The sequence below is a fragment of the Macrotis lagotis genome, chromosome 1 (genome assembly GCF_037893015.1).
Source record: "Macrotis lagotis isolate mMagLag1 chromosome 1, bilby.v1.9.chrom.fasta, whole genome shotgun sequence".
Lineage (NCBI taxonomy): Eukaryota > Metazoa > Chordata > Mammalia > Peramelemorphia > Peramelidae > Macrotis > Macrotis lagotis.
The window spans coordinates 509,377,608-509,396,318 of NC_133658.1; the positions used below are offsets into that span (position 1 = coordinate 509,377,608).

At 37.9% G+C, this 18,711-nt stretch overlaps 1 pseudogene; it reads right to left on the bottom strand.

Moving 5' to 3' along the window:
• Positions 1-6,466: 6,466 nt before the first annotated feature.
• On the bottom strand, positions 6,467-7,192 carry LOC141520782 (homeobox protein TGIF2 pseudogene; annotated as a pseudogene).
• Positions 7,193-18,711: the final 11,519 nt, after the last annotated feature.

Here is an 18,711-nt window from a genome sequence, read left to right on the forward strand (position 1 = left end):
GACCTTGGCAAATCTTTTCCATTCTACTTTCTACCCACTCCATTTGTAGTCCTTTTTCATTTTTGATCTTGAAGGTTTTTGAGTTGATTTTGTTTAATTGGATATCTTGCCAAGATTTCTTTAAATTGTTTTTTCCCTTTGCTGCTTCTCTCTGCATTGTAATACTATGGTGGTCATAATTATCTACCATCTTAATTGACATGTAAGTGTATATAAAATCAATATATACAAAATAAATAAAAGGTAGCTTAGGGGGCAGACACTAGGTATTGGTGGATTAGAGCGAAATTTCAGAAAACCTCAGAATTTTTAATGGGCATGGTAAAAATAGAAAATTAAATTATTATTTTTTAAAAAGAAGTAGCATGACATTTTGGAAAGGAAAAAATAACCACTATGAAGAAGCAGTAATAGTAAATTAATGTCTAAACAAAGTATTATTTTGGTTGAAGAGAAGAAATCCTAACTACTCAAATGTTATTTACAGTGCCAGAAAATGATTTTTATAAAGACTAAATGTCAACTCCCACTACTCTTTTAGGCATGGTTGTTGGCTAGAAGAATTTCAAGTTCATCTCTCTGGTTGGTCATATCTCCTGGGTAGGGACATAAACTCATTTGTAGTGTCTCAAAAAAAAAAGCAGCTTACTTAGATTTTGAAAATTAGCTCACATGCTCCCATTACGTTGTCTTAAATGGAAATATCATTGTTCTCCCTTTTCTCCCTTACTCTGAAAACTTCTTCTACAGGTCTCAGAAATTTATAAAATTGAATGGAAGAAGAAGTAAAGATTATTTCATGTCATTGGGGGCAGTTAGTTGGCACAATAGATAAGAGTGCTAGATTTAGAATCAGGAAAACAAGTTCAAATCTAGACTCAGATAATTACTTAACTATGTGCTGTATAACTCTGAGCAAATCAAATTAACCTCTCAGTCTGTTTCCTCAACTGTAAAATGGTGATAATAATAGCACCGCTTTCCCAGGATTATTGCTAGAATCAAATCATTATTATAATTAAAAATTATTTTTGTTATTACTGTTGCTATTATTAGAAAAATAAATGCTGATTATCCTGAGGTACTTTGACATAAGTGCTTAATGATGAAAATAACATCCTGAAAGCTCAACCCATCATCCATCAATTGATCAACAAGTATTTATTAAGTTCTAGGTATTGAGATTACAAATGAAAAAAACAAAATAGTCCCTGCCCTCAAGAAAATTACATTCTAGTGGGGGAGATAATATCTATCTATATCTATGTCTATGTCTATGTCTATGTTTATATCATCTAATTTAATCTATGTCTGTGTCTATGTCTATATCTATGTCTATATCTATATCATCTATATCTAATTTATGTCTATGTCTATGTCTATATCTATGTCTATGTCTATGTCTATGTCTATGCCTATGTCTATGTCTATACCTATATCTATGTCTATATCTACGTCTATACGCCTACACCTATGTCTATCTCTATCTCTATTATATAAATCAGTAGATATAAGATAGATATAAATTAGATGTAACCTTTGAAGGGATGGTACATGCAGTTGGAGAAACTAGGAAAGATCTGAAGAAAATAGTGTTTGAGCTTGGTCTTAAAAGAAACAACAGATTATAGGAAGCACAGATGAAGAGGAAGGGAATTCTGGGCATGGAAAGAAACTGGCAAAAAATGCTTGCTATGCAGAGAAACAGAAAATAGGGTAGTATCATTAGATCATAGAGTATGTAGGGGGGGATAGAATACAAAAAGAATGGAAAAAATTGGAGTGGTATAGGCTGAGAAGAACTTTAAATGATGATCAAAGGATGTACAATATTTGATTCTATAGGTAAAAGGGAATCATTGGAGTTTATTGAGTAAAAATGTGTCAAGGTCAGACTTACACAATAGGGAAATCATTTTGCTAGGTGTATGAAGGATGGATTAGAATGGGGAGAGACTTGTTTCAGGGACATCAATTAAGAGGCTATTTTAAATATTTGGGTAAAAGTTGAAAAGAACATTGGAATAGTGGTTATGTAAGTGGAAAGAAGGGGACATATATGAGAGATTTTGTAGAGAAAGAATTCATAAGATTTGACAGCTAGATATGTAGAGTGAGTGAGAGAAAAAAGCTGAGCATGATATTGAAATACTGCATAACTGAAAGCATTGTGGTATCCTTGATAGTAATAGAGTAATATGGAAGGGAGAGTTTTGACAGAAATGTAAAGACTTCTCTTTTTGACATATTGAATTTGAGATGTTTATTGGGCATCCAATTTGAAATTATTAATAGGTAGTTGAGGTGAGGCTATAGTTTAGGGAGGGTCAAATAGAAAGATTGGGGAAAGCTGCATAAAGAAGATGACTGAACCAACTGACAAGATCAAGTGAGATGGTATAGAATGAAAAGAGAAGAGAACACAGGATATTAATGCCACAAATGAAGATTAAGCAAAAGAGGTGGGGAAAGAACAGCCAGACAGATAGGAGGAGGATCAAGAGAAATCAGAGTTGTGAACATTCAGAAAATAGGTCAAGTAATCAAGTTTCAAATACTGACAAGAGGTCAAGATGGATGAAGATCAAGAAGAGATTATGTGATGATCAATAGATCATCTGTAATTTTGGAGAGAACAATTTTAATTGAATGACAAGGTCAGAAAACAGATTACAAAGTATTTAGATGAAAGTAAAAGAAGAAAAAAGTGAAAATATCTATTGTAGATGATTTCTCCAAGGAGTTTAACTGAGGGAGGAGAGATATAGAACATCAGGTGAAGATGGGAGAATCTAGTGGGTTTTGTTTTGTTTTTTATTTATTTATTTTATATTATTACAATAATCTTGTTGTGAGAATAATCATAACCCCTCCTTCCCCCAAAAGATGAGAAACTTCAAGAATAATAAGAGAGAGAGAGAGGAAAAAAAGTGTACTTCAGTCTTTGTACAGATTCCAATGGCTCTGTCTCTGGAATAAGTTGCCTTCCCCATCATAGCTACCAGAGAAGTTGCTTCAATATTTTTTCCACAGTTGCTATTATTAGTTGTATCTACTTTCACTCTATTCCTCTCATCTATTCCATTCTCTCTCTCCTTTCATCTTGTCCTTGTTCAGAAGTGTGTTGTATCTGAGTACCCTCCCCCACAATCTTCCCGCTCTATCACCTCCTACCCCCTTTCCCTTCCCCCATTCCCCTTTATCCCATCCCTTTCCTCTCATTTTTTCTCTAGGGTAAGATAACTTTCTATACTCTATTTTGTGTATATGTTATTTCCTCTCTCAGCCATTTCTGATGAGAATGAAGACTCACTCATTCCCCCTCACCTTCCCCATTACACTCCATTGTAAAAGTTTTTCTTGACTCTCAATGTGAAATATCTTAGCCCCTTCTTCCTCTCCTTTCTCTTCCTCCCAGTTCTTTCCTTTATCACCCATTGACTCCATCTTTTTACTATATTATACCATTATATTCAGCTCCTTCCTGTGCCTTGTCTATATATGCTCCTTCTAACTGCTCTTCTAAATGAGAAAGTTCATATGAATTATTGGTATCTTCTTCCCATGTAGGAATGCAAACAGTTCAACATCATTAAGTTCTTCATAATTAGTCCTTCTCATTTATCCCCTCTGTGGTTCACTCGAGTCCTGTACTTGGAGATCAAACTTTCTGCTCAGCTCTGGTTGTTTCAGTAGGAAAGTTTGAAAGTCCCCTGTTTCATTGAAAGTCCATCTTTTGCCCTGAAAGAGGATGCTCAGTTTTGCTGGGTAGTTGATTCTCAGTTGTAAACCAAGATTTTTTTGCCTTCTGTAATATCATAGTCCAATCCCTACGAGCCCTTAATGTAGATGCTGCTAAATCCTGTGTAATCCTGACTATAGAGCCATGGTAACTGAATTGCTTGTTTTCTGGCAGCTTTTAGCATTTTCTCTTTGACTTGGGAGTTTTGGAGTATGGCTATAATATTTCTGGAAGTTTTTCTTTTGGGATCTCTTTCAGTAGGTGATCAGTGAATTCCCTCAATTTCTCTTTTACCCTTTGCTTCTGGGATCTCAGGGCAATTTTGCTGTATTATTTCTTGAAAAATGAAGTCTAGGCTCTTTTCCTGGTCATGACTTTTAGGTAGCCCAATAATTTTTAAATTATTTCTTCTGGATCTGTTTTCAAGGTCAGTTGTTTTTTTTCCCAATGAGCTATTTCACATTGTCTTCTAATTTTTGTTTTTTTGGTATAGTTTTATTTCTTCCTTATTTCTCAGAAACTCATCAGCTTCCTTTAGTTCCATTCTGCATTAGTTCCATCTGCAGAGAGCTTTTTTATCTCCTTTTCCAGCTGACCAGTGCTGCATTTTAAGGAATTCTTCTCCTTATTTGCCTTTTGTGTTGCTTTCTCCATTTGGTTTAAACGGTTATGTTTAAACTGTTTAAATATATTATTTTCTTCAGTATTTTTTGAATTTCTTTTACCAAGTTGCTGACTTGGTTTTCATGATTTATCTGCATCACTCTCATTTCTCCTCCCAATTTTTCTTCTACCTCCCTTAATTGCTTTTTTTTGGATTTTTTAAAAAATCTTTTATTTGACAAAAAAAATTCCAACAAATTATTTACAGTAGGGTTTTTTTTGTTCAGTTCAGTTGGAGGGCTCTCCCTCATATTTTAGACATATAACCAAACCCAGACACATTCCAACTTACCCAACCATAGTTTCCCCCATCATTCCAAGAAATGACTAACAGGGTCCAGCAGCATGACTCCCACCCCCATTGCATAGTGCACTGTGGAAGCCATTCTCCCTTTCCCTCCCCCCAATCTGTCTTTCTCACTGACCCCTGACCTGGAGTTCTGTGATCTTATTTTAAATTTAATCCAGGCTTACAGAAATCGGAGCCAAACTAGAAACTGGGTTTGGGAAAGAGACAGGGAATGGATGGGGGGACAGGAGGGTGAAGTCTGGCTCAAGAAGTAGGAGAAACAGGGGACTTCTACAGGTCTCTTCTCTACCTGCTCCTTAATGACTCCCTCCACACAAACATTACCCTATCCATGCCAGCTGTCTAAGGTACAGCAGGCTGGAGGAGTGCTCCTTCCCATCTTTTTCTACTGACATTAATATTCATACAAAAGAATACTCAATCTAAACCTAGGATTAGTGTTTTTTGATACATATAAGCTGGTACCTATTGCTGTTTAACATAGTAAACCATGAAATAGCAATATTTTTTTTTTAAAAAAGCAAAACAGGGGAAAGGGAAGAAATCAACAAGACTAACAATGATCTATTTTCAGTCAGAAGGCCAAAAAGCCCCTGCAGCTAGAACTAAGCAGTGCAACAACTTATCTGTAACCACTTTACCATATAATTTCCAAATTTAACCCCTATCTTCTGCCCAACCTCTTGCTTTCTTCAGTCTCACTGACCTGATCAGCCAGAACTGCATTGGGGGAGAAAATGACCAAACTGGATTCAAAAGAACGCTTTAGGGAGTAGTAACCAGACCAACCAATAAATGGCCCAGAATTTTTTTTGGGGTGTGGGGGCAGGGGTGTAGTGGTAAGGGGGGCAGGGGAAGGCAACATTCTACTTTAGCTCATGTTTTTCCAGAACCTTAAAAGTTAGGGTTATTAACTTTTTTAAAATTAAATTTTAAAAAGTTCCCCATCTCAAGAGATCCTTCATCTCTTCTTGCAAGAAGGCTAAACAATATTCACTAGGCTCCACAGCCCCATGTCATTTGGGTTACTCCAACTGCCGCAGTTCTCGCTGCTAGGTCTTTTAGTTTTTGTCACATCAAAGACACAGGACACATAGGAGCAAAACCCAAAAAAGAATGCTTAAAGTATTTTCTTCAAAACCAAAAAACCCTTTGGAAATTCCTCAACCCCCGCCCCCAAACCTGGTCACTGATTCCATCCAAAATAGTGTTTTCCCTTCTTCATTTGTATTTCTGTAGTCTTGCCAGTTCACTAGACCTTAAGTCAGTAGAGATGAAAAAGGGGCTGGGAATAAGATAATCCCAGACCCTGACCATGTTCCTGGTTTTGGTGATGGAATGGATTTAGGGAGAAACTAGGTTGGAGCAGTCAGTAGAGTGCCCAAGTGCAGAACATATAACAAAGTGGGAATTCTTAAAGAAAGAAGTATCATCTTTCCAGAGTCGGAGGTGCAGGAGATAACCTTGACATGTCTCAGATTTCTTGGTCCAACTTCTACCTGCAGATGGACCTTGGTATTGAGAGTGGAGCAGGTGAGAGGTCTGGATCACAGTGTGAAACACGCCAGCATTCCCATTAGGAGAACCTATCTGGGCAGAGGACAATTCCAGTAGATGGCAGAGACCCCTTCAGGAAAAGGAAAGACCCCAAAACAACACAATGAAAAATAGTAAAAAAAACAGAAGAGAAGCCACTGTTTCCTACCAAGTCCTGAAGGCCCTTCCTTTGAAGGACTACTTAGGATTAGTAGCTACCAAAAGAGCTCAGCATGCCAGGAAGGAGGAAACAAATCTTTTTTCTGCAACTCAAGCTCAGCTGCTTTTTGTAGGGCCACCTCCACCAGCAACTGGAAGCTACTAAAGTCCTCCCCATAGTGCTCTGGGGGTGTGGGGGGTGGTGTATTAAATAGTCCACTGGTTGGGCTTCCAGCCTGCGCCCTGGTCAGCAGGGTAAGTGTGCTGCCAGGGCCCGCGAGGGGCTGTGGCTCCCCACTAACCAAAGAAGGGGGTGGTGGACTTTCATTCCCAGCCCCAGAGCCAGAGAGGTGAGCCCCCAGAGGGGATGCAGAGGAGCATACAGACAGTGACAGCACTTTGGAAGGGGTTGGAGTGGACCCTGGGGCCATCAGGCTGGGACTTGAACCCTGTGGCACCACCACATCAGATGCTTTGACACCATGGTGGGAAATGGTGTAACGGTTGTGGTCCTTGCCATCTTTCCTCAGCATATCTGGGAGAAGCCTCTGCCGAGCATTGATGAACCAGTTGCAAATCTGTAGCACCCATAGGCTTGTCTGACCAGAAAGGCTCAGCTTTTCCTGTTCTGAAGGGTAGGCATTGAAGCGGTGCTCATACAGCCAGTCTCGGAGAATCTTCACAGACTCCTTTGGGAGATTCCCTCTCCTCTTTCTCTTGCCCTCCTGGGTTAGGTCCAGGGAGGTCAGCCCTTCCTCCTCACCCAGGTCACTGTCTGACATGCTTGGGCTGTCCAGGGTTCATCAAAAAAAGAGTCAAACGTGTCCGAGGCAGAAAAATTTCTGTGCCCCCTCCGGGGGCTCCGAGTGGGCGCGCGGAGGGCCCCCGGGCCCTGGCTTCACACGAGCACCCCCCCCCCCCCCCCCCCCCGCCCCAGACCCCTGCGGGAGGCAGCCTGGGGGCCTGAGGGCGCGGGCTCTGGGCGCGGAGGGGGCGGCTGCACCCACGGCGCCTGGAGCCAGAGTTTTCTTTGTTTCCCCTTAATTGCTTTTTAAAGTGCTTTTTTGAGCTCATCCATAACCTGAGCCCATTTTCTATTTCTCTTGGAGATTTTGGATATAGAAGCTTTGATTTTGTCATTTTCTGAATCTTCCATGGGGACCAAAAGTAATTTCTATGGTTTTCTGTTGTTTGTTCATTTCCTCAGGCTATGACTGCTTTACCACTTCCAAGGCTCTGGGTTTTTTTTGGGCAACCCACAGGGACCTTCATTCCTCCAAGGTCTTATGAGAGGCTCTGACTGTTCTGTTGTCTGTGTTCGGGCCTTCCCCTTTGCCCTAGAGCTGTGAGGATGGTCTCTGCTCGGTTATGGTAGTGTTGTGGGGGCCCAAATTACAACCTGGATCTGAGTGTGGACAAACATCTGAGTCCTGCCCCAGGGAGAGCAGAGAGACCTCTTCAGTCTCCCCCTGACCCCCTTATCATCTATGGGCTGAGAGCTCTGGATCCTGGGTGATTCTGCCAACTCCTACTGCAGGTTCTCACCGCAGGGCAACTCTGAGGCCAGAGCTCTGCTCCACGCTCACTCTGGTGCGGCATAGGTCTCTCACCACCCCTTCTAGTTGTCCCATGATCTGTGGGCCCAAGGAAGGCACTGTTTAGATTAAGCAAGGATCCTGTTTCCATGATTCCTTGCAGTTCCTCCAGTTGGTAACACATGAATAAGAGTAAAAGAGGTGGATGAGAATAATCCAAGGTATAATTGGAGATAAAAGAAGCAAGAAAGGGATTAAAGAGGGGAGGATAATGTTGAATTGAAGAAAAAAGATTACAGTGAGAACAGGAGTAATAGCCTGGTATGAAGTGACTGAAGGTCACAGTAGGAAAAAAGAGTGAGTTTAAGTGGGATAATTTATATTGAGAGCTGGAAGATAACAGAAGTAGAATATTTATGGGTGGTAGTAAATTTAAAAGTTTGACTATCCTTATTGTATCACTGAGGAACAGAGCATGAGAAGTAAGTAGTTAGAGGATTTGAGAGAACATCAACTTGAGTATTAAAGTCTCCTAGAATGAGACATGGAGTTGGAATGAAGAGGAAGACTAAATTAGGCATCGAATCCCTTGAGAAAGGAGAAAGAAAGTCTTGAGGGTTGGTAAATAACAGCTACCAGAATTTGGATTGGGTGATAAATTTGAATTAAATAGACTTTGAAGAAGGGGAGGTTGTTGGGTAATGATATAAGAAGATTTTGGAAGTGGCAAAAGAGAATAAGGAATATTCTGATTCTTACCATCAAAATCTAGGGAAAAAATTGCAAGCATCATAAAAGAATTCAAGTAACATGGAAGCACTTGTAATGCATAAGACTATGTTGTAACTATAGTGAAGAAAATCTTAGAATATGATATTCCAAAAAGATTTACAACCAAGAATAACTTACTCTAAAACAGTTTAATGTTACAATAGAAAAAAATGGAACATCAAAAGATATAAAACTTTAAAGCATTATTAATGAAGAGACCAGAAGTTGGCAGAAGTCTTGAAATTCAAATACAAGAAAAAAGAAAAACATTGAAAGGTAATACATTATAAAAATTAGATGGGATTAACTGATGGTTAATGTTTACATTAACAGAAACAAAAGACAAATGTTCCTTTGTAACTTCACTGTCAGGGACGACTAGGTTGCACAGTGGATAGGGCACTGGCCCTGGAGTCAGGAGTACCTGAGTTCAAATGTGACCTCAGAAACTTAATAATTACCTAGCTGTATGGCCTTGGGCAAGCCACTTAACCCTATTTGTCTTGCAAAATCCTTAAAAAAAAGATCTGTAACTTTACTGTCTTCTACAATCACAGAATAAGTAAAGTAAGAAAAATGTAGGATCTGTGGGGTGGTTGTATCATCGATTTTAAGAAAATAAAGAAAAGGAGAAGAAAAATAAATAAACAGGAAAAAACCAGGAAGAAGTGAGAAGAGGAAATTACTATTTTAATATGCTTAAGGTATACTAGAAAAAGCATACAAATTTGAAAGAGGAGGTGGAGAAAGAAGTCATATCATGAATCTTTTTATTTAACTTCTGAATTGGGCAAAATGTATGTCTGAATTTGATGGAGAGATACATAAAAGTGCAACAGAGAAAGAGGTAGGAGGCAGAAAGATCAGGATTTTAGACTATAAGATAGGAAGTGGGAGGAATTTGAGAGGCTCTCTAGTTCAACCTCTCAGCATAAAGGAGAAAATTGAAGCACAGAAGGAATGTCATTTGTCAGGGATCATATATCTAATAAGTGCCTAAGACAAGATTGGAACTCAGGTCTTACTGGTAGCTAAGGGGCATAGGGGATAGAGTGCCAGGCCTGGGGTTAGGAAGACTCCTCTTCCTGAGTTAAAATCGTGTGTGTGTGTGTGTGTGTGTGTGTGTGTGTGTGTGTGTGTGTGTGTCTGAGCAAGTTACGTAATCTTTTTTGTCCCAGTTCATTATTTGTAAAATAAGTTAGAAAAGATGACAAACCACTCCAGTATCTTTTCCAAGAAAACCCCAAATGGGATTACAGAGATTCAGAGAAACTTGAAAATAACTCAACTACAACAATGACAACTTATTCTAAGTCTAAGTCATGAGCAAAATAAAATTTAACTCAAGGGTGTATCATAAAGGAAACATCAAAAGGAGCAAAAAAATATAATTTCAAATTAACAGGATCTTGAGTGGGTGAAGTGAAGAGGGGTATAAAAGGACAATAAAGGGAAATATGAGGATAAGAGGAAAGAAATACTTAATAATCAAAACAATGAATGTGAATATATAAAACAAAGGAGGATGGATTCTATAACAGAATTCTCTAAAATAGTGTTTCTAAGAAACACATTTGAAACATAAATAGCCATAGAATTTGAATGAAGTGTTGGAACAGGGTTCATGTCTCAAGTGAATCCAAAAAAGTTCATTTACCTTCGTATTATACTATCCAGGGATATACACATAGATGGATGAGATTGATGCATGCATTGCCAAAAGGTAAGTGTGGGAGATAAGTGTTAGGCTCCCTACCAAATGAAAATTATACAAAGCTGTTGTGATGACTTCATTTTATGCCTGTGAACCAGGACGGTCTACCAGTGTCATGCCACCAAACTGAATTGCTTCCTTTGAATTGTCTTAAGAAGAGTCTGAACATTACCTGGCAAGATAAAGTACTGGATGCTGAAGTCTTTTCTCAAACTAAACCACCAGTCATTCAGACTCTACTGCAGATAACACAACTTTGATGGCCACATTGTTCAAATGTCAAATATTTGCTTAAAAGTCTATTTTATGAAGAACTCACATGGTAATCAAAAGAAGGAATACAAGGTTTCAAGGTCCCTATGAAGAACTTTGGAACTGATTGTGAGATAGAGAAGACACTAGCACACCCAGCATGGTGTGCAAGTATCAAAAAAGACACTGTGTTCTATATATGAAAGAAGAAGAACTGTAATAGCTCAAAAGAAATATGAGATGCACAAATTTAGGGACTCCAAATGTCCTGTAATAGTGTCTTCTGATCTTATGTAGGTCTTGCCAGCCAGGAGACATATTGTATCTTTACTCCAACATAGTGATATCATTTTGGTCCTCTTTGAAAACAGGCAAAAACAAACAATAAAGTAGTAGTAGAAATATATAGCAAAAATTGTAAGAGTTGAGGACTTCATTGTTCCTCTTTCAGATCTCAAGAAGTTTAAAAAAGGAACTCTAAAAAAAGAAATTAAGGATTGCTATGAAATTTTAGAAAAGTTAGATATGAATTTGAAATTGAAGTAATGCCCATCACTTGGGGAATTGCTGAATATATTGTAGATGTGATTATGATGGAATACTATTTGTGCTATAAGAAATGAGCAAGATACTGTCAGAAAAACTTGGAAAGACTATATGAGCTGATACAAAGCAAAATGTACAAAGTAACAGCAATATTTTTTAAATTTTATTTTTATTAAAGATATTATTTGAGTTTTACAATTTTTCCCCCAATCGTACTCCCCCCCAATGGAAAGCAATCTGTCAGTCTTTACTTTGTTTCCATGTTGCACTTTGATCCAAATTGGGTGTGATGAGAGAGAAATCACATCCTTAAAGAAGAGACAAGAAATCTAAGAGGTAACAAGATCAGACAATAAGATATCTGTTTTTTTTTTCTAAATTAAAGGGAATAGTCCTTGAACTTTGTTCAAACTCCAATTCTCCTTATCTGGATACAGATGGCACTCTCCTTTGCAGACAGCCCAAAATTGTTCCTGATTGTTGCACTGATGGAATGAGGAGTCCTTAAAGGTTGAACATCACTCCCATGTTGCTGTTAGGCTGCACAGTGTTTTTCTGGTTCTGTTCATCTCACTCAGCATCAGTTCATGCAAATCCCTTCAGGCTTCCCTGAAATCTCATCCCTCCTGGTTTCTAATAGAACAATAGTGTTCCATGACATACATATACCACAGTTTGCTAAGCCATTCCCCAATTGAAGGACATTTACTTGATTTCCAATTCTTTGCCACCACAAACAAGGCTGCTATAAATATTTTTGTACAAGTAATGTTTTTTTATCATTTTTCATCATCTCTTCAGGATATAGACCCAGTAGTGGTATTGCTGGGTCAAAGGGTATGCACATTTTTGTTGCCCTTTGGGCATAGTTCCAAATAGCTCTCCAGAAGGGTTGGATGAGTTCACAGCTCCACCAACAGTGTAGTAGTGTCCTAGATTTCCCACAACCCTTCCAACAATGATCATTATCCTTTCTGGTCATATTGGCCAATCTGAGAGGTGTGAGGTGTTACCTCAGAGAAGCTTTAATTTGCATTTCTCTAATAATTAATGATTTAGAGCATTTTTTCATATGGCTATGGATTGCTTTCATCTCCTCATCTGTAAATTGCCTTTGCATATCCTTTGACCATTTGTCAATTGGGGAATGGCTTTTTGGTTTAAAAATATGACTCAGTTCTCTGTATATTTTAGAAATGAGTCCTTTGTCAGAATCACTAGTTGTAAAGATTGTTTCCCAATTTACCACATTTCTTTTGATCTTGGTTACATTGGTTTTATCTATGCAAAAGCTTTTTAATTTAATGTAATCAAAATCATGTAATTGATTTTTGGTGATGTTCTCCAACTCTTCCTTAGTCATAAACAGCTCCCATTTCCATAGATCTGACAGGTAAACTAGTCCTTGATCTTCTAATTTGCTTATAGTATTGTTTTTTTATGTCTAAGTCGTGTGACCATTTGGATCTTATCTTGGTAAAGAGTGTTAGGTGTTGGTCTAATCTAAGTTTCTTCCATACTAACTTCAATTATCCCAGCAGTTTTTATCAAAGAGAGAGTTTTTATCCCAATGGCCAGGCTCTTTGGGTTTATCAAACAGCAGATTACTATAATCCTCTCCTGCTTTTACACCTAGTCTATTCCACTGGTCCACCACTCTATTTCTTAACCAATACCAAATGGTTTTGATGACTGATGCTTTATAATATAATTTTAGATCAGGTAGGGTTAAACCACCTTCGTTTGCACTTTTTTTCATTAAGCTCCTGGCAATTCTTGACTTTTTATTTCTCCATATGAATTTACTTACATTTTTTTCTAACTCATTAAAGTAAATTTTTTGGAATGGTGATTGGTAGGTCACTAAACAGATAGTTTAGTTTTGGTAGAATTATCATTTTTATTATATTAGCTCTACCTATCCATGAGCAGTTGATAATTGCCCAGTTATTTAAATCTGATTTAATTTGTGTGAGAAGTGTTTTATAATTGTTTTCAAAAAGATTCTGAGTCTGTCTTGGCAAATAGACTCCCAAGTATTTTATATTGTCTGAGGTTACTTTGAATGGGATTTGTCTTTCTAGCTCTTCCTGCTGTATTTTGCTAGACATATATAGAAAAGTTGAGGATTTATGAGGGTTTATTTTATAACCTGCAACTTTGCTGAAATTGCTAATTGTTTCCAGTAGTTTTTTGGATGATTTATTGGGATTCTCTAGGTAGACCACCATGTCATGTGCAAAGAGTGAGAGTTTTGTCTCTTCCTTCCCAGTTCTAATTCCTTCAATTTCTTTTTCTTCTCTAATTGCTGAAGCTAACATTTCTAATACGATATTGAATAGTAGTGGTGATAATGGGCACCCTTGTTTCACCCCTGATCTTATTGGGAATGCCTCTAGCCTCTCCCCATTGAATATAATGCTTGTTGATGGTTTCAGATAGATACTGCTAATTATTTTAAGGAACAGTCCATTTATTCCTACACTCTGTAGAGTTTTTAATAGGAATGGATGCTGTATTTTGTCAAAAGCTTTTTCAGCATCTATTGATATGATCATATGATTTCTGGTAGGTTTGTTGTTGATATAATTGAGTATACTAACAGTTTTCCTAATATTGAACCAATCCTGCATTCCTGGGATAAATCCTACTTGATCATAATGTATTATCCTAGTGGTAACTTGTAATTATTTTGCTAAGATTTTATTTAAGATTTTTGCGTCTATATTCATCAGGGAAATAGGTCTATAATTTTCTTTCTCTGTTTTAACTCTTCCTGGTTTAGGTAACAGCCCCATATTGGTTTCATAGAAAGAGTTAGGCAGAGTTCCATCTTGCCCTATTTTTCCGAAGAGTTTATATAGAATTGGAACCAATTGTTCCTTAAATGTTTGGTAGAATTCACTTGTGAATCCATCAGGCCCTGGAGATTTTTTTTTAGGGAGTTCAATGATAGCTTGTTGAATTTCTTTTTCTGAGATAGGTTGTTTAGTTATTTAATCTCTTCTTCATTTAACCTGGGCAACTTATATTTTTGTAAATATTCATCCATTTCACTTAGATTATCAAATTTATTGGCACAGAGTTGGGCAAAATAATTTTGAATTATTACTTTAATTTCCTCCTTATTGGTGGTGAGTTCACCTTTTTCATTTATGATACTAGCAGTTTGGTTTTCTTCCTTCTTTTTTTTTAATCAAATTGATCAGAGGTTTATCAATTTTATTGGTTTTTTATAATACCAAATTTTGGTTTTATTTATTAATTTAATAGTTTTTTTGCTCTTGATTTTATTATTTTCTCCTTTCATTTTTAGAATTTCTAATTTGGTATTTAATTGAGGATTTTTGATTTGTTGTTTCTCTAATTTTTTTAGTTGCATGTTTAGGTCATTGATTTCCTCTTTCTCCAATTTATTCATGTAAGCATTTAGAGCTCCAATATACCCCCTGAGAGTCACTTTGAATGAATCCCATAGGTTTTGGTAGGTTGTTTCATTATTATCATTACCTAGGATAAAATGGTTAATTATTTCTATAATTTGTTTTTTGGTCCACTCCTTTTTTAAAATGAGGTTATTCAGTTTCCAATTTGCTCTGGGTCTATATCTCCTTGGCCCAGTATTGCATATGACGTTTATTGCATTGTGATCTGAGAAAGATGTATTCACTATTTCTGCCTTTCTTCAGTTGATCATTAGTTTTTTATGTCCTAGTACATGGTCAATTTTTGTGTAAGTTCCATGTACTGCAGAGAAAAAGGTATATTCCTTTCTATCCCCATTCAGTTTCTTCCATATCTAATTTTTCTAACAATCTATTTACCTCCTTAACTTCTTTCTTGTTTATTTTATGATTCGATTTATCTAGATTTGATAGCGGGAGCTTGAGGTCTCCCACTAGTAGAGTTTTGCTGTCTATGTCTTCCTGTAGTTCTTTCAGCTTCTCCTCTAAGAATTTGGGTGCTATCCCACTGGGTGCATATATATTCAGTATAGAAATGACTTTATTGTCTATGGTACCTTTTGGGAGGATAAAGTTTCCTTCCTTATCTCTTTTAATGCTCTCTATTTTTGCTGCTGCTTTGTCTGAGATAAGGATTGCTACCCCTGCTTTTTTTACTTCAGCTGAAGCAAAATATATTTTGCTCCAACCTTTTACCTTTACTCTATATGTATCTCTCTGCTTCAAATGAGTTTCTTGTAAGCAACATATTGTAGGATTCTGTTTTTTAATCCACTCTGCTATTTGCTTATGTTTAAGGGAGAGTTCATCCCATTCACATTCAAAGTTTTGATTACTAATTCTTTATTGCCCTCCATGCTATCTTCCCTCTGTTTGTATTTCCCCCCTTTCTCCATATTCCCCAGAATTTTGTTTCTGAATACCACCCCCTTCAGTGTGTTTCCCCTCCTATATCACACGCTCCCCTTTCTTTCCCCTTTTCCTTTTTCCCTTTTCCCTTCCCTTCTTTTTGTTATTTCTCCCTTTTCCCCCACTCCCCTTCCTTTTCTCTGCCCCCTTCCCTTTTCCCCTTTTAATACTTTAAAGGTTAGATGTTTGATAAGTTAACTGAGTATGTGTAGGTTGACTTTAAGCCAAGTCTGATGAGAAGAAGATTCAGGTATTTCTCATCTGCTCCCTTCTTCCCCTCTATTACTATAGGTTTTTTTGTACCTCTTAGTGTAATGAGATTTCCCCCATTCAATCACCTCCCTCCTCCAGTCTCTTTCCTGCCCCCCTTTGTAATGAGGTCGTGTTTTTTAGATCATTCTATCTAAGTCATAGAAAATTCTGAGTGTCTGTCACTTCTAGTTCAGTATATTCTATTGAATAGAATCAAAATTCCTGAGAGTTATTAGAGTCTTTCTCCCAAGTGGGGTTAAAGCCAGTTACATCTCTTTAGATAGCAGTCTCATGGATAGGTTATGAATGTCCATCATTTCTGGCTAGGTATATTCTCTCTGTTAGAGTTACAATTCTCAAGATTTATGAGAATCTTTTTTCCCCATGCTGGGATATAGCCAGTTTCAACTTACTGGATTGCATTTTTTTCCCTTTTACTGCCCCCTCCTTTTTTGTTACCTTATCATGTGTCTCTTGAACCTCCTGTCTGATGTCCAAATTTTCTGTTTAGTTCTGGTCTTTTCATCAGAAATTTTTGAATTCTTCCATTTGTTAAATGTCCATCTTTTTCCCTGGAAGAGAAGGATCAGCTTTGCGGGAAAGTAGATTCTTGGCTGCATTCCAAGCTCCATTGCTCTTTGAAATATCTCCTTCCAGGCCCTTTGATCCCTTAATGTTGATGCAGCCTGGTCCTATGTGATCCTTACTGTGTCTCCTTGATATTTAAATTTTTTCTTTCTGGCTGCTTGCAAGATTTTATCTTTTATCTGATAGTTCTGGAATTTGGCCATAACATTCCTTGGTGTTTTCATTTTAGGATCTTTTTCTGGTGGGGATCAATGTACTCTTTCAATAGCTACTTTGCACTCTGAATCCATGATATCAGGGCAGTTTTCCATCACTAGATCCTGTAATATTAAGTCCAGGCTTTTTTTTTCTTCAGTGTTTTCAGGAAGTCCTATAATTTTCAGGTTTCCCCTCCTCGATCTATTCTCGAGGTCAGTGGTTTTGTTGATGAGGTATTTTACATTTTCTTCTATATTTTCTTTTTGATTTTGTTTACCTGACTCTTGCTGTCTCATGGAGTCATCAATTTCTGTAGCCTCCATTCTTTTTGGGGGGAGGAGTTTTCTTCATTAACCTTTTGCAACTTCTTTTCCAATTGGTCAATTCTACTTTTGAAAGAGCTTTTCATTTGACCAATTGAGGTTTTGAGAGAATTATTTTCTTTTTTGCATTTGCTCAATTGAGGATCTGAGAGAATTATTTTCATTTTTAATTGTCCACTTGATGATCTGAGAGATTTATTCTCCTTTTTTATTTGTCCAATTATACTTTCTAAGGATTTGTTTTCTTGTTGCAAGGTATTAATTGTCTCTCCCAAATTTTTAAGCTCCTTCCTTATTTCTTCAAGGAAGTCTTTCTGTGCTGAAGACCAGATTGTATTCTCCTCAGAGGTTCTAGATCTTTCTGAGTTAGGGTCTTTCCCTTCCAAGTATTTTTCTATGGATCCACCTTTCCGCTGACCCTTCTTCATTTTGCTAAGACCCTGAGTTGGGGAGGGGCTGGCTCACAGGGGCTTGGGATAGCTAAAGGTTTTACTCACTGAATGCAATTTCTGTGGCTGGCCAGTAGGAGGTGTTGGTTGCTTTCTCTGGAGTGTCTGTGACCTTGATTGAAGCCTTCTCCCTTTGCTTGAAGGGAGGAGGTGGAGCTATTGAATTCTTTTCCCTTCAATCAATGGTGGGCTTTACCCTGGCCTGAGGTTATTTGCCAGTTGGGCTGGTTCTTCTGCTCACACACCTGGGCCTGAGGCAGAAATAGTTTGCAATTGTTTGTTCCCGGAAGAGGTCTGAGCTGTAATGGAGGTGTTTACTCTGAGTTCCTCAGACGGGAGGAGCCCAGGGATGGTGTCCGCAGCTCCCCTGCACCAGAACTCTCCCCCCAACCCTGTCCACAAGCTCCTGGGGGACAGCACCAACACCAGTGCCTCTACTCCCTAGGTGACTCAAGCCCCTGCTGTCTAGCCCCACTGCTGATCCAGTAGGTCTGGCTCTTGGGCTCTCAGACTCCTGGTTCCAATTCAGCTGTTAATCTGGTTGATTGGGGCTGATCCTCCCTCTGAGCCCAGACTCACCTGCCCTAATTCGTCCAGTGCTGCTGCCAGAGACAAATCCTTAGGTAGATGTTCTTTCTCCTGGCTTTTCTTTCTGGGTTTTGTGGGTCGGATTTCTTTTAAGAGGTTTGTTTCATATGATAGATGGGGTTAAAGATCTGGAGACTTTAGAACTGTGCCTGTCTTCTCTCCGCCATCTTGGCCAGAAGTAACAGCAATATTGTAAGATGATCTGCTGGGAGTGACAACTATTCTCAACTATTCTCCAAAACAGCTCTGAAGGACTGAAAAATGTTATTTATCCCCAGAGAAATAACTGATGGTATCTGATTAAAGAATACCATTTTGGTCTATATTTTCTTTCACAACATGACTTCTATTATGGAACTATTTTGTATGACTACACATGTATAGTCTATATTGAACTGCTTGCTTTCGCAATGGGGGAAGGGTTGAGGATGGATGACTGGAGAAATTTGGAACTCAAAGTTTAAAAATGTTTGCTTAAACTGTTTTTACATATAACTGGGGAAAATGAAATACTATACAAACTTTAAAAAAGTTAGATATGGGGCAGCTAGGATAGAGCATCAGACCTGGAGTCAGAATATCTGAGTTCAGATCTGGACTCAGATACTTAATAATTACTTAGCTGTGGGACCTTTGGCAAGTCACTTAACCCCATTGCCTTGCAAAAACAAAAACAAAACAAAACAAAGCAAAAATTTTAGATATGATAGAC